This window comes from Narcine bancroftii, chromosome 3 (assembly GCF_036971445.1).
Source record: "Narcine bancroftii isolate sNarBan1 chromosome 3, sNarBan1.hap1, whole genome shotgun sequence".
In the NCBI taxonomy this organism is placed as follows: domain Eukaryota; kingdom Metazoa; phylum Chordata; class Chondrichthyes; order Torpediniformes; family Narcinidae; genus Narcine; species Narcine bancroftii.
Window position 1 is genome coordinate 171523199 of NC_091471.1, and position 16900 is coordinate 171540098.

General features: G+C 42.8%; 1 protein-coding gene across 7 annotated transcripts in view; it reads right to left on the reverse strand.

The window, feature by feature from the left end:
- psd3l (pleckstrin and Sec7 domain containing 3, like) overlaps positions 1 to 16900 on the reverse strand; it is a 538648-nt gene that overhangs the window by 500978 nt on the left and 20770 nt on the right. The window contains exon 1 of one of the 7 annotated variants that reach the window (XM_069925819.1): positions 2985 to 3090. The exons of the other annotated variants lie outside the window; for them this stretch is intronic. The gene's annotated coding sequence lies outside the window, so the exon portion shown is untranslated. Of the gene's footprint in view, positions 1 to 2984; positions 3091 to 16900 lie in introns of those variants that run through there. 7 annotated transcript variants of the gene reach the window in all.

Consider the following 16900-nt stretch of genomic DNA (forward strand, 5'->3'; position numbering starts at 1 on the left):
TACCCTTCGAGAAGCCAAGTTCCCACTTGATCAAGCAATGAGTTTGCCAGAATCCTGTCAAGATTCCCAGCTAGTTTAATGCCACAGTTTTTCACCCAAAACATGGCATCTAGCACCAAATCCCAAGGGGGGCGTGGCCTGATGACATAGGGAACACCAAATCCCATGCAGGGACCAGTGCTACACACATGGGCAAGTAGGCATCCTCCCGATAAGCTGTTGCACGCCAAGGAAGAATTCAGAAAGATGGAGGAGATGAGAATTATTCTGCACTTGGACAGCCCATGGGCCTCTCCTCTTATAAATGGTGCCAAAGTCTTCTGGGGGATGGAGACCTTGTGGGAACTGCCACCAGCTCAATTATGCCAAGACAGGCAATCAGTACCCAATTCCCCACATTCAGACTTCTCGGCCAATCTACATGGAGTGAAGATCTTCTCCAAAAAAAAAAATTCCAGGGATACCACCAGATCCCTGTGAATCCCAGCAACGTCCCCAAGACAGCTCTCATCATCCCGTTCAGCCTTTTTGAGTACCCCCACATGCCACTCAGCCTGAAAAACACAGCACAGACTTTCCAGGAACACATGGACTCGACATCTCCGAACACCGGTTCGCTGAGGGGGACGGGGACGGGAGCGGTGTCATGTAGTAGGCTGCATTGATCTGCAAGTGAACCAGGTCATGGAGGTGCAGGTTCACACTGGGCTGACATCACAATGGTCCTGGTGGGAGGGGCCAAAAAGGATCATGCTAATAATCTCTCAAAGAGTTCCAGTAAAGTCAATTGATTGGTTCAACTCACTCACAGCTTCTGTGTGTTTTTTTTCCTTTCGTTCACTGCACAGCACACCAACCACAAGGGAAGCTTTTCAGATTGCTACAGTTAAAAATCAATCATGTTGTCATGGAATGCGGATGCATCTGAACCAGGCTGAATAAAGTTCATAAGTTAATGAACCAAATATGTTGTTATGGCAACCTGATATCTCCATCACCAATACTGCTGCTTTTCACCAGATTACTTTATTAACAATTTAAATTCCCCAACTTCCATGGCGGTATTTCAATTTATGTCACCAGAATATTAGTCTATGACTTTTGATTAATAGTGAGGAATTTCAAAATCCACCATGCCACTTGACAATCACACTACATTTCCAATATTTTATTAATTGACATGCAATAATATTCCAAAACAAACAAATACAAATTATTCAATGCTCTTATTTTTTTTCTTAAGGGTTTGTTCAGGTCAACATCAAGGAAATCTATCATTAATTCCTGGAGGTTCTGGGATAATGCAAGTTTGGCAACTATGAACCCTGAACTAGGCACCAACTGTTTCTCAGACTTCCTTTATTGTAATCAGGGACAATCAAGGATCCAGATAGAGAAACAGATTGGCAGGTAACACTTCTGAAGACTTGTATTCCAATGAAAAACTGCCTTATAGTTGGGCTAGTCAATTACAACCTTGTAAATCTGGAATTGAAAGACATTTTGGGAAGAATGCATTGTTAATGTATGCATTAGCAATAGACTGTGGCATCAGCAAGCACGCACATGCCTTGAGTCTTCAACACACTGCCAGCATTCATAGTGAATTATAAATAGTGGTGAACTTTAGGCTTGCATCAATCTTCTAGCAGAAGGTGCTTCATGGCCATAAGATCACACATCACACTGAAGCAACTACCTCTATCATTGAAAAAAATCTTTTCCTCTTCTTATGATCTTGTTTGTTTCTTATGTGGTGCTATGTATGTGTGCTTTACGTTAAGGATGATGAAGATAATTATAACAAAAATATTCTTACTTGCTGCAGCCCAACAGGAAAGTTTTGCGAAATAAAACTATTCCAATAGTATACAATAAATAGCATCCAACAGTACCTGGGAAGCTACAACCAATAGGACTTTTGTGGCATCTCTACCTTGTACATGACAATAAACTTCTTTCATTCTTTAATTTAATTTTGTCCCCTGAAATAAACCTTAATGAAAGTGTTGTTTTTGAGCCATATTGTGAGCTATGGTCTCAGATGATCAAAGGCGCTACTAAAATAATTTGTTTTGCTGAGCATTAAAGAAGGAAAGAGAGACACAATGGTTTAGAGAGGGAATTCGTGAAGCCCTGACCGCGGAAGGCACGGCCATAAATGGTAGACAGAGAGGTCAGAGTCAAAGAAGTGCAGAGATCTCTAAGTCACAAAAGATGAGAGGAATTAGAGAACAAGGAAGGGACTGTGGAGAGATAACATAACAGGTGAAATAGCTCAATGTTCAACACAATAATACCTCAGAGTCTGGTGGATAAACTATCTTCACTGGGTCTTAGTTCCCTCCTTACAACTGGAACCTGGACTTCTTGGTTGAAAGTCCAGGCACCAAAATTTCAAGCCCAATCATACTGAGCACTGGTGCACCTCAGGCCTGTGTACCTTTGCACTTCAAACCCATGACTGCGCTGCCAGGTTCAGCTCCAACAGAATTCAAAATTTGCAGGTTACATAACGGCAATTGGCCTCATTGGCAACAATGATGAGTCAGCATAGGTGAAATACTTATACAATGGAGCAAGAGCAACAACCCTAGTCTCAATGTTGACAAGACAAATGAGAGAAATGTGGACTTCAGGAAAATGAAGGGCCACGCCCCACTGTATATCAATTCTCTGTCAAGGAAAGAGAAGCACAAAGTTCCTTGGTGTCCATTTAAAGTAGGGGTCTCAAAAGTGGTTGATATAGACCCCTGGGGATCAAAGGGACCATCAAAGGGGTTGATAAATGCCAGAGGGTCGAAAGGGGGTTGATAATGCCGTGGTGGGCCAATTGAAATTTTGCAGTAGAAAGCAGGAGCAGATCATCAGAAAATAGCACCTATGGCAGTGGGCCTTGTTGGCTGCCATGTTGTATTTGGCCTTGGCCTTGAATAAGTTGAGTGCAAACAGGAGGATAGACTAAGCGTAGAAGAAAGATGTACCTTTGGTAGCAGCGCCCCCACCTCCATGGCTAGGGGTTGATGGTCTAAAAGGTTTGGGGACCCCTGATTTAAAGGATGACCTGTCCAAGAACCACAACACCTCCTTATTAGTCAGAAAGGGGCAGCAGCACCTACGCTTCCTAAGGAGATTGAAGAGGGCAAGGCTATTGGCTGTTATCTTAATAACATTCTACAGGAGCACAATAGAGTGACCTGGTTGGCTACATCATAATGGTGTTATGGTAGCTGCAAAGCATCAGATCAGAGGTCAGTACAGAGGGTAATTAAAACTGCTGAGAAGATCACTGGGATCTCCTTTCCCTCTATCAATGATATCCATAGGGAAGAATACTTAAGAGGGCTCAGATAATCATTGAGGCCACATTATCTTCAAGACACTACATTCAAGAAAAGGGTACAGAAGTATAAAAACGAGGACTGCCAGGCTGGGAAATACCCTCTTCCCACAGGCAGCGAGACTGTTGATCAACCCTATAAACCAGTAAATTAATTTTATATATATTTATGTTAGATTGCTATGTATATATGTCATTTCTGTGTAAGATGTACCGTGTGTCTGCCCTATGGTCCAGACACAAGTTGCTTTGAGGGGTTGTATATGCATGTGTACAATCAAATAATAATAAATGAACTTGAAAGGAATTAGAGAACAAGAGAGAGACTAGACTGTAGAGGTTATCTCAAGAGGAGAGAGGAATTCAAGCATGAGTGAGGAACCACTTTGTGGAGGGATAACAAAAGAACATAACAATAAGAGGAGCATTAGATCATATGGCCCCTCTGTCATCCAACAAGATCTTGCCCTCTGCTCTATTACCCATAACCCCCGGTGCCTTTGAAGCTCAAAATTCTGTCTATATGACTGTGACTACATTCAAGGATTTAATCTTCACAGCTCTTTTTCAACTGAGGATTCTAAAATTTCACAATTCCTCAGAATGGAAATTTCTCCTTTGGAAATTGGAATGAAAATTATAAAAATCGAGCCATAGCTTAACCAAGAGCCAGTGCTGTTCAGCAACTATAGGGGCTGATGGTGAATGTACGAAGATAGAACATAAACACTAGGAGATGGAGTAGAGCAGCAGCTCCTCACACCTGGTCCACCATTCAATAAGTTCATGACTGATCCAATTGTCTTCACAGCTCCATAAACCATCAGAATAAGAATTCGTCGTCATGAACAAGTCATGAAATTCATTATTTTGCAGTAGCATCAGAGTGCAAACATTTATATAAACCACCTTACAAAAATGGAACACGAAAAATCAATGCAAGGCAGTGTCATTGATCATTCAGGAATCTGATTGGTGCAGATAGAATGATACTGTGGATAGAATGGATTCAATGTAGACAGCCACTACAATCGGCTGTTCTTGCCCTGTTAGAATTGTATTGGAGCCACCGTACTTGGGCCCATGCATTGCACAGGCGTGGGACCAGCAGTGACATCTATCAATTGAATCTAGTGCTGGCCGGGAGCAGGAGCTCCTCCAGTCTCTCCCGCAGTATATGGCATTTGTATTTCTTTAATAAAGTTCTTGATTGTATTTAAACTACTGGCTTCAAGTCTTTTCATTGCAAAACACAATTAAAAACCCACAGTAACATTTCACTACATAGTTAATCAGATCCATCAGCTTCTACCTTAAAAATGTTGGAAGATTCCATTTCCATTGCCCTTTTACGGAAGAGAATTCAAAAAGACACACAACCCACTGACAGAGAGGAAAAAATATCTTCATCTCTGTCCTAAATTGGCAGCTACTTGCTTTTAAAACGTGCCAGTTCTAGATTCTCCTACAAGAGGAAACATCTTCTCTACATCCACCAATCAAGACTTTTCCAGAACTTCAATCAAGTTTAACATAACATAACATAACAATTACAGCACGGAAACAGGCCATTAGGCCCTTCCAGTCCGCACCGAACCAAACACCCCTCTCTAGTCCCACCTCCCTGCACAATGCCCATAACCCTCCATCTTCTTCTCATCCATATACCTGTCCAACCTTTTCTTAAATAATACAATTGACTCCGCCTCCACTATTTCTCCCGGAAGCTCATTTCAAACGGCTACCACTCTCTGAGTAAAGAAGTTCCCCCTCATGTTACCTCTAAACCTCTGCCCCTTAATTCTTAACTCATGTCCTCTTGTTTTAATCTTTCCTCCTCTTAACGGAAATAGTCTATCCACATCCACTCTGTCTATCCCTTTCATAATCTTAAATACTTCTATCAAATCCCCTCTCAACCTTCTACGCTCCAAAGAATAAAGACCTAATCTGTCCAATCTCTCCCTATACTCTAGATGCTTAAACCCAGGTAACATTCTGGTAAACCTTCTCTGCACTCTCTCCACTGTTTATATCCTTCCTATAATTAGGCGACCAGAACTGCACACAGAACTCCAAATTAGGCCGCACCAACGTCTTATACAATCTCAACATCACCTCCCAACTCCTATATTCCATGCAATGATTGATAAAGGCCAGCATACTAAAAGCCTTCTTCACCACCCTATTCACGTGAGTTTCTACCTTCAGGGAACGATGTACCGTTACTCCTAAATCTTTCTGCTCTTCTGTATTCGTCAATGCTCTCCCATTTACCATGTATGTCCTATTCTGATTCTTCTTACCAAAATGAAGCACCTCACACTTATCAGCATTAAATTCCATCTGCCATTTTTCAGCCCACTTTTCTAAGCAGCCCAAATCCCTCTGCAATCCTTGAAAACCTTCTTCATTATCCACTATTCCACCTATCTTAGTATCGTCTGCATATTTACTAATCCAATTCACCACCCCATCATCTAGATCATTAATGTATATAACGAACAACATTGGGCCCAATACAGATCCTTGAGGCACACCACTGGTCACCGGCCTCCAACCTGACAGACAATTATCCACTACCACTCTCTGGCCTCTCCCTTTCAGCCAATGTTCAATCCATTTGACTATCTCAAAATTTATACCTAAAGACTGCACCTTCCTAACTAACCTTCCATGTGGTACCTTATCGAAGGCCTTACTGAAGTCCATATAGACAACATCCACTGCGCTACCCTCATCCACATTCCTAGTCACCTCTTCAAAAAATTCAATCAGATTGGTCAAACATGACCTTCCTCCCACAAATCCATGTTGAGTGCTCCTGATCAGACCCTGTCTATCCAGATGTTTATAAGTACTATCTCTAAGAATTTTCTCCATTAATTTACCTACCACAGACGTCAAACTTACAGGCCAATAGTTGCCAGGCTTCCTCCTTGAACCCTTTTTAAATAATGGAACCACATGCACAATGCGCCAATCCTCCGGCACCATCCCCATATCTAATGACATCTGGAAAATTACCGCCAGAGCCTCTGCTATTTCCTCCACTTCTCTCAATGTCCTGGGGAAGATCCCGTCTGGTCCCGGAGACTTATCCACCTTTATATTCTTCAAAAGCCCTAAAACTACACCTTTTGTAATCTCTATATTCCCCATATTTACCCAATTTGCTTTTTTTATCTCACATCTCCCAATATCCTTCTCCTTAGTGAATACCGAAGAAAAGAAACTGTTCAATATCTCCCCCGTTTCTCTAGGCTCCACGCACAGTTTTCCGCTCTGATTTTCTAAGGGACCAATTTTGTCTCTAGCTTTCCTTTTAACATTAACATATTTGTAGAACTCCCTCACTTTTTTAAACTCCCGCAAATGCAACTTCAACTTTTCTCCACACACAACAGCAGTCAAACAGATCTTGAAGATGATATACCTTTTGGGTTTTTCAACGTTTTTTGCTTCACTAACTCAGTAAAGCAATTGAATACTTCCGTAATACTTTCTTCTGTTAGGTGTCTTAGACAATAAAGATGTATAAATTGTACCTCAATCAGAATTTTCTGGTGACCAACTTCATCAAGTGCCATATTCTCCCAATTTAGCCACAGGGAACCTTCTCAAAATATGACACTTGACATAATTATGCATGAGGGCATAAGATTTAACTGCAAAACCAATATTTCAACCACAAAATTAGGATTTTAACAATTGAGTGAATCATTTTACTGTGTGACTAAGGACTTGTATTGCTTTACAAGTTAATCATTTGAGTAACTGTGGGTACTTTACTTTCTAATATTTAAAAGGGCATTTGACAGATTGTCAAAAATTATCAAGTTCTACACGTGGGGGTATGTCACGTGATGACGTGGGATTAATAACAAAATCCCTACTCTCCCCAAAAAAGTTTCAAAAAAAGAGTCAAAAAAATATTAGAAAGGTCAAAAGGACAATGAAAGAAGCCATCGAAAGAGTTGAAGAACAGAATACCACCAAAGAAGGAAAGAATTGTTACTACAGCATCAGAACTGGAAAAAGAAAAGGACAAGGAGAGAGAAATAAGGCTTACCTCACCTGGAGCTGTCCGGAAGCTGGTCCTCGACAGTGAACACCAGGGAGCTGGGGAAACCTTGAGCACCTTTACCCAAGGACTCCCCGACAATGGCCGGTGCTAACTGAAGAAGAACATTTACTGCGCAGACACAAGGAGTTACGCATGCGCAAAGAAGAAATAAAATGGAGGCACTTTTTAAAAAATATCCAGAAGCTGACAGCTCCAGGGGTGAACCTAGTGAATAATTAATAGAGGTAGAAGCTGAATCAGACTCCAAACAAGGATTCAGAGAAGTTGGTAAGGAAACTTTACTACTTGCTTCAGAGGTTAAAATGTATATGAGCAATTTGCAAAAGACTTTGGAAGAATCACTTAAAGTCATATCTGATAAAGTGACAGAAACTAGGGATGTGACTGGCCAGATGCAGAGTACCATAAAGCAAGTGGATAAGAAACTCAAAGTTATGGAAGGAAGAATAAAAGGAAATGAATTTCAAATACAGCAATCAAAAGATCAAGTAAAAAATCTTCAAGCAGAGTCAAAAGTAACAAAGGAACAATTTAGTCTGAAGATGGATACTTTGGAAAACTATAGTAGAAGAGATAACATTAAAATCATGGGGCTGAGAGAAGGTGATGAAGAAGTTTTTACAAAGTTGGATACCACAAGTATTGGGAATGGAAGATGTCTCCTTAAAGGAGACATCAAAATTGAGAGAACCAAAATCAGTTTTGGCTTTAAGACCAAAACCACAAGAAGGAAAAAAGCCCTCATCCAATATTGGTCAATTTCTTTTGCTACAAGATGAGAGAGAAAGTGTTGGAACTAACAGCAAAACAAGCGAAAGCCAGACAAGTCCCAATGATCAACAATGAAAACAAGATTTTTTTTCCTATCCAGATAGAAGTTTTGAACTGTTGAAAATGTATTGTGGAAAAAGGGTCATGCATTTGTTTTGAGATATCCTGCTGTATTAAAAAATTTTCTTGATTTTGATGATAAACATAATTTTTTTTTCAGATCCCAATAAAGCCAAAGTTTTTGCTGAATCTTTGCCTGCTAAGGGGGGAAGGGGTAAGGACTGACGGTAAAGCTGGAAGATTAATATGTTTATTTGACTTTTCTTAAAATTATAAGAGTAGGGAATTAAGACAAGATTAATAGGTAGTTAAGTAAATGACAAGATATATGTAGAGGCTAGTTCGTACAAGATTCGGGGTAGCCAAGGGAATGATTTATGAGAAACTATATGTCTGAGTTAAAACAAGATGAAATTAAAATTGAGAAATATTTGCAAATGACCAAATTTGTGTGAAGAGGAGAAGAAAGAATTATTTAATTCCTTTGCAGAAGATGAGATATATGATGTTTTGAAAACAATGCAAAATAATAAAATGTCAGGAGAAGATGGCTTCCCAGTGGAATTTTATAAAGAATTAAAAAAATTATTAGTGCTAATTTTTAAAGGGATACTAGATCAAATGAGAGAAGTAAATGATGTTCCAGAATCTTTTAAGATGGTATTGATAACAGTAATACTAAAAAAAGGGAAAGACCCTCTACAAGCAGCCTCATATAGACCAATATTTTTGTTAAATGTAGATTATAAAATTGTATCTAAATTGTGGGCCAATCATTTAGTTAAGATACTTCCAAAATTAATCAATATGGACCAGATGGGGTTTATTACAAAAAGACGGCTTATAGTGAGATTTTTAAGTTTGATAAATGTAGCTCAAGAAAGGAAAGATCCAGCAGTAGCAGTTACTTTAGATGCAGAAAAAGCATTTGATAGATTAGAATGGAACTTTTTATTTAAGTTTGGACTTCCTGAGACATTTATAAAAGGAATGAAAGCATTGTATAATGAACCAAAGGTGAAAGTAGTAGTAAATGGTCAAATGTCAAGCTTGATTAGATTAGAAAGGTCTTTCACCATTTCTATTTGCATTGGCAATAGAAACATGAGCTGAAATGATTTGAAGAGATGAGGAAATTACTGGTTTTGAGATAGGAGATAAAGTTCATAAAATTAGTCTTTTTGCAGATGATGTTATAGTATATTTGACTAAACCAGAAATCTCATTGAATAGATTAAATGAAAAACCAGAACAACTGGGGAAAAAAAACAAATCACACAGCTACAAGGAGAATGCCCAGATTTATCTCAAAATTGGAATCCAGCCCAGCTCACTACAGTTGTGAGGCAGCAAGTCTGCCTTCTGCATCTCTGTGTAGCACTATAAGCCAGTAATACTTACATCAACAGTAATGAAGTGTTTTGAAAGGCTGGTGTAAAAGCACATCAGCTCCTGTCAGAGCAGTGATGTGGATATGTTCCATTTCACCTATCATAGCAAATTGAAAATTTGGCTGAATGGTACTCCAACAACAACCTTGCACTCAATGTCACCCAAACCCACTACTGTGAGTTGATTGTTGACTTCAGGAAAGGAAAGCCAGGGGTATAGGATTCAATGATCATTGGGGAAATCAGAGGTGGAGAGGGTGAGAAAATTTAAGTTCTTGTGAGTCACCATCTCGGAGGATCTTTGCTTGACCCAACATACTAATGGCATCACGAAGAAAGCACATCAGAACCACAGGAATTTGCGGAGATTTGATATGTCACCTGAAACCCCGGCCAATTTCTACAGATGTGTGGTGGAAAGCTTACTAAGTGGCTGCATCATGGTTTGATTTGGTGTACACCAATACACATGAGCATAAAGCCCTGCAAATATAGTGGACACAGCCCAGGACACCACAGGCAAAACTCACTCTAAGAACATCTACAGAGAATGGTGCCATCGGAGAGCAGCAGCAATCATAAAGGATCCACACCACCCACCACCCAGCAGTAACTGCTACTGCTCTTGCTGCGGCCATCAGGAAAAAGGTATAGGTGCCACAAGACTTGCACCAACAGGTTCAGGAACAGCTTTACCCTTCCACCATCAGACTCCTCAACAACAAATTCTATTAATGAATTAATGAATCATTTAAGGACTCTTTCTTGTGCCTTTCATTGATTTTTTAATACTCTCTTTATTGCTCAGTTTGCTTATATTTGTTATCGGTTTACTTTCCTTTGTTTATATGTGTACATTGTGTACAGTTTTGTTTTGCACTACCAATAAGTGGTAACTTCGCCGAGCCCACAGGGAAAGAATCTCAGGGTTGTATGTGATGTCATGTATGTAATCAAGACAATAAATCTGAAATCTCATCTGAATCTGAATCTGGGCTGTGTTCAGCTTTCACCAAAAAACCACAGCAAACACACAAGCCACTACATTATTCTTAAATGGCCCTGGAATACCCTTTGGTTGTAATATGGTGGTTCATATATACTTTGTATTTTTATGTAATAGCATAAACGCTGAATCAAAATTCCAAACTTAGTGAAGTCATAAACTTTTAAACCATTGCAATAAATTTAAGAGTAACTTCACCTCTTTAATTGCAATTTTATTTATGATCAGTACAGTAACAAAAGGAACACAAACTGTCAAATTCTTGACACTATGCTTGAGCATTGCTTTAAATTTATGAACACAACATATGTTTTGATCAACTTCTGTAATCTTGTTCCTGACAAATAGTTGCCTTTGGCTTCAGGAAGTATCCATTGATGAACACCAGAGGGCATCATTGCCACAGATGTTTCCTGGTGGTAAACCAGGTTTACTATACTCCAGTTCAGCAAACATCAACTTTTGTCCATAGAAATCAATGGCTACATACATTAAAAAAAAATTGGTTTAACTCTTTCTAGGTATTTAGATAAAAAGATATGCATACCTACAGGAAATTATTAAACATAGATGCTTAATGTCTTGGCTTATCACTTTTAGAAATCTCATTTTCAGTATTAGAATCTTAGATCATGCAATTTTTGCTTCTTGGCTTACTGGGTAGCATTCTCCCCACAGAGTCCTTAGCTTGTGGGTTTAAATCCTGGATGAAATTGTCGACCAGCCATTCACAACCAGGCCGTATGGCCCTCCCTGAGGGCCACAGAACATTTAAAGGGGGCACAGACTAAAAAACACAAAATATTTTAAAAGCTTTTTTTTAATCTCGTTGGTTAGAAGTTTGGAAGAAACCAGATAAACTTGATTGCTTCACAGGGAAAGGAGTCCATAAACTTTGAGCAGAGTCCTAAAGTGGCCATAGGCAACAAAAAAAAGGTTAAAAATAGCTGCAAGGCCATGCAATCCAATTGAAACTCCAGTCCAATACAAAGGGAGTAGAACACTTTGATGGTTCTGGAGTTGGTTTCAAGCTCAAATCCCCCCCACTGCCTCTTTCCAAAGGGCAAGATGTAAAAGTATTTTTGGCTTTATTTATTCATTCACAGGATGTGGACTTCAACATTTACTGTTCATTACTGGTTGGATATCAACAGTGCAGGAAGTGGCAAGTCAACAACATTGGGTGTTTGAAGTCCAAAGACATATTTAACAAATGTCTGCTGAGCCATGTGTAGCTTTATTATAAATCTAGTAATTTCATGGTTTCATTGTTAATATTTCCTTTTCATTCATGAGTAACTTGCTTGAATTCAAATTCTCCAGCTGCTTTGTTGCGATATTATCTTTCTTTGGCTTGGCTTCGCGGACGAAGATTTATGGAGGGGGTAAAATGTCCACGCCAGCTGCAGGCTCGTTTGTGGCTGACAAGTCCAATGCGGGACAGGCAGACACGGTTGCAGCGGTTGCAGGGGAAAATTGGTTGGTTGGGGTTGGGTGTTGGGTTTTTCCTCCTTTGTCTTTTGTCAGTGAGGTGGGCTCTGCGGTCTTCTTCAAAGTGAGGCGCCAAGATGCACGGTTTGAGGTGATATCAGCCCACTGGCGGTGGTCAATGTGGCAGGCACCAAGAGATTTCTTTAGGCAGTCCTTGTACCTCTTCTTTGGTGCACCTCTGTCACGGTGGCCAGTGGAGAGCTCGCCATATAACATGATCTTGGGAAGGCGATGGTCCTCCATTCTGGAGATGTGACCTACCCAGCGCAGTTGGATCTTCAGCAGCGTGGATTCGATGCTGTCGGCCTCTGCCATCTCGAGTACTTCGATGTTAGGGATGAAGTCGCTCCAATGAATGTTGAGGATGGAGCGGAGACAACGCTGGAGGAAGCATTCTAGGAGCCGTAGGTGATGCCGGTAGAGGACCCATGATTCAGAGCCAAACAGGAGTGTGGGTATGACAACGGCTCTGTATACACTTATCTTTGTGAGGTTTTTCAGTTGGTTGTTTTTCCAGACTCTTTTGTGTAGTCTTCGAAAGGCGCTATTTGCCTTGGCGAGTCTGTTGTCTATCTCGTTGTCGATCCTTGCATCTGATGAAATGGTGCAGCCGAGATAGGTAAACTGGTTGACCATTTTGAGTTTTGTGTGCCCGATGGAGATGTGGGGGGGCTGGTAGTCATGGTGGGGAGCTGGTAGTCATGGTGGGGAGCTGGCTGATGGAGGGCCTCAGTTTTCTTCAGGCTGACTTCCAGACCAAACATTTAGGCATTTCCGCAAAACAAGACGTCAAGCGCTGAAGAGCTGGCTCTGAATAGGCAACTAAAGCGGCATCGTCTGCAAAGAGTAGTTCACGGACAAGTTGCTCTTGTGTCTTGGTGTGAGCTTGCAGGCGCCTCAGATTAAAGAGATTGCCATCCATGCGGTACCAGATGTAAACAGCGTCTTCATTGTTGAGATCTTTCATGGCTTGGTTCAGCATCATGCTGAAGAAGATTGAAAAGAGGGTTTGTGCGAGAACGCAGCCTTGCTTCACGCCATTGTTAATGGAGAAGGGTTCAGAGAGCTCATTGCTGTATCTGACCCGACCTTGTTGGTTTTCGTGCAGTTGGATAACCATGTTGACGAACTTTGGGGGGCATCCGAGGCGCTCTAGTATTTGCCAAAGCCCTTTCCTGCTCACGGTGTCGAAGGCTTTGGTGAGGTCAACAAAGGTGATGTAGAGTCCTTTGTTTTGTTCTCTGCACTTTTCTTGGAGCTGTCTGAGGGCAAAGACCATGTCAGTAGTTCCTCTGTTTGTGCAAAAGCCACACTGAGATTCTGGGAGAACATTCTCGGCAACACTAGGTATTATTCTATTTAGGAGAATCCTAGCGAAGATTTTGCCTGCAATGGAGAGCAGCGTGATTCCCCTGTAGTTTGAGCAGTCTGATTTCTCGCCTTTGTTTTTGTACAGGGTGATGATGATGGCATCACGAAGGTCCTGAGGAGGTTTTCCTTGGTCCCAACAAAGCTTGAAAAACTCATGCAGTTTGACATGCAGAGTTTTGCCGCCAGCCTTCCAGACCTCTGGGGGGGGATTCCATCCATACCTTCTGCTTTGCCACTTTTCAGTTGTTCAATTGCCTTATATGTCTCTTCCTGGGTGAGGACCTCATCCAGCTCTAGCCTTAGGGGCTGTTGAGGGAGCTGGAGTAGGACGGAATCTTGGACTGAGCGGTTGGCACTGAAGAGATTGGAAGTGTTCTGACCATCGGTTGAGGATGGAGATCTTGTCGCTGAGGAGGACTTTGCCGTCTGAGCTGCGCGGCAGGCTTTGGACTTGGGGTGAGGGGCTGTATACAGCCTTTAGAGCCTCGTAAAAACCCCTGAAGTCGCCAATGTCCGCGCTGAGCTGGGTTCGCTTGGCGAGACTAGCCCACCACTCATTTTGGATCTCCCGGAGTTTGCGCTGAAGATGGCTGCATGCTCGACGGAAGGCTTGTTTCTTCTCTGGCCAGGACGGCTTTGTAAGGTGAGCCTGGTGGGCAGCTCGCTTCTTTGCCAGCAGCTCCTGGATTTCCTGGCTGTTTTCGTCGAACCAGTCCTTGTTTTTCCTGGAGGAGAAGCCCAGTACCTCTTCAGTGGATTGCAGTATGGTAGTCTTCAGCTGATCCCAGAGGGTTTCAGGGGACGAGTCCGTGAGGCGGATTGCATCCTCGAGCTTTGTTTTGAGGTTTGCCTGGAAGTTTCCTCTCACTTCGTCTGACTGCAGGTTTCCAACATTGAACCTCTTTCTGGGGGCTTTACTGTTCCTGGGCTTTGGCTTGAAGTGAAGGTTGAGCTTGCAGCGAACCAGCCGGTGGTCAGTGTGGCATTCCGCGCTGGGCATGACCCTGGTGTGGAGCACATCTCGTTTGTCTCTTTCTCGCACCAGGACGTAGTCCAGGAGGTGCCAGTGTTTGTATCGGGGATGCATCCAGGTAGTCTTCAGGCTGTCCCTCTGCTGAAAAAGGGTGTTTGTAATGACAAGCCGCTGTTCTGCGCAGACCTCCAACAGGAGGCGCCCATTGTCATTGCACTTACCGACACCATGCTTGCCCAGGATTCCTGGCCAGGTTTCTGAGTCTTTGCCGACGCGAGCGTTGAAGTCGCAAGGATGACAACCTTGTCGGCTGTAGGGGTGCGTTGAATAAGGTTGCGCAGGTCAGTGTAGAACTTGTCCTTTTCTGCTGGTTCCACCTGGAGGGTTGGAGCATAGACACTGATGAGGGTGATGCGACGCTTGTTTTGAAGGGGGAGTCGCATGGACATGATCCGGTCCGAGTGGCCTATCGGGAGGTTTTCGAGTTTGGAGGCAATGGAGTTCTTGACCATGAAGCCTACACCAGATAGGCGTCGTTCATCCATAGGCTTGCCAGACCAGTAGAGTGTGTAGCCCGCGCCGCGTTCTTGGAGGCTGCCTACATCTGCAAGGCGGACTTCACTGAGAGCGGCTATGTCGATGTCAAGTCTGAGGAGTTCATGTGCAATGAGGGCAGACCGACGTTCAGGTCGGTCAGCCTTGTCTAGCATGGTTCTGATGTTCCAGCATGCTAGCTTGAGTTTGTGAGCATCTTTTGAGGGGGAGGACGTGGAGGGGGAGGACGTGGAGGGGGAGGACGTGGAGGGGGAGGACGTGGAGGGGGAGGATGTGGACCTGTCCTCGGGCCTGCGCAAAGGAGCTCTTAGGTGGAGTGCAGTGCACGCAGTACTGGCCCCACCCTTTTCACCCATGGTTCGTGCGCCGTGGCCAAGCAAGCTGGGACGTGGCAGCGAGGTCCTTGGGTCATAGGTTTTTATATCGGAGTTGCCTTCTCCTATGCAGGTTTCTTACTCGGGCTGGAGGGGTCTGCCTCCCCTCCTAGGTCGGTCCATACTGCCCCCTCTCCTAGGTCGGTCCATACTGCCCGGACTATGGCCCCGGCCTCGGTCGAGTGAGGCTGGCGGAGGCCCCGGTCCGGGCAGAAAGTAGGAGGCGGCAGACCCAGTCAGGGCACAGGGAAAGCAGCAGCGGCCTTGCGATATTATATATCACTATATAATACAGTAATGAAACTGAGTTTATTGTTTTTGTGTACAGGAACATAAATGGTATATTCTGGATTCTGATAAGAAGGAAGATGATATTGGAATCAACTAAAAGGCAAAGGGCCAAAGGAACCAAATGGGGAGGGGATGCAGTTGGTGAAATGTGTGGGTAGTAGGTAGATTGAAATAGGAAGGAGTGGAAAATTGGTGGTTGGGTGTGCTGGAAGGTGGTCAGAAAAGGAAACATAAATGGAAGAACCAGAGGAGGAATGGAGAGAGGGTCTGGAGGGGCAGGAGAATGGAATGTAAGCATTTCATAGCATTAGAAAGTTCAATATAGACTACCCTGATAGAATACAAGGTGGTGTTCTTCCAGTCTGCATTGGCCTCAACTTACAGTTGAGAAGGTTGCAAAAGGACAGTTCCGTGTGGAAATGGGAAATGGAGATGAAGTGGTATATGAAGGGCAATTCAGTGTGGGAATGGGAAATGGAGATGAAATAGTATGCAACCATTCGCCATTATGGACAGAACACAGGTGGTCTTCAGCCCATTCACCGGATCTGCTCTTGGCTCCTCTTCAACAGCATTGAGTGAAATAAAAAAACCTACAGACACTGAGATTGTAGTAAATACACAAAACACAAAAAATGTTGGGAGAAACTCAGAAGTTCCCACACCATCCATAGGAGGCAAAGATATATAAGCAACATTTCAGGCCTGAGCCTTTCATCAAAGTATGAGTTAAAAAGCAGGCAAGTGTCTGAATAAAAAAGGTAGGGGGAGAAGGGAAAAAGGACAGGGGGAGGTGCATAGGCCAACAGCCAAGAGGTCGTGGATTGGAGGCCAGGAGAGAAAAGCTGAGAATTGATCAGGGGAAGGGGGGGCTAACTATGTTAATGCAGAGCTGGAATAAAGGAGACGGAAGGATAGGGTGAGAGAAAGAGAGAGAGAGACAAGGGGTGGGGGACTAAAGGAAACCGCAGGTCAACATTAATCCATCTGGTTGGGGGGTGCCCAGATGGAATACAAGGCATTGTTCCTCAAATTTGCGGGTGGTCTCGGTTGGACTGTACATGAGACCATAAACCGACATGTGACATTGGAATGGGGTGGGAAATTGAAGTGGGTTAGTTAGGGTTGAGGTGGTTACAGTGCTTAGATCCCTTGATGGTGAGGAAAGAAGACTAGGGACAAATGTTACA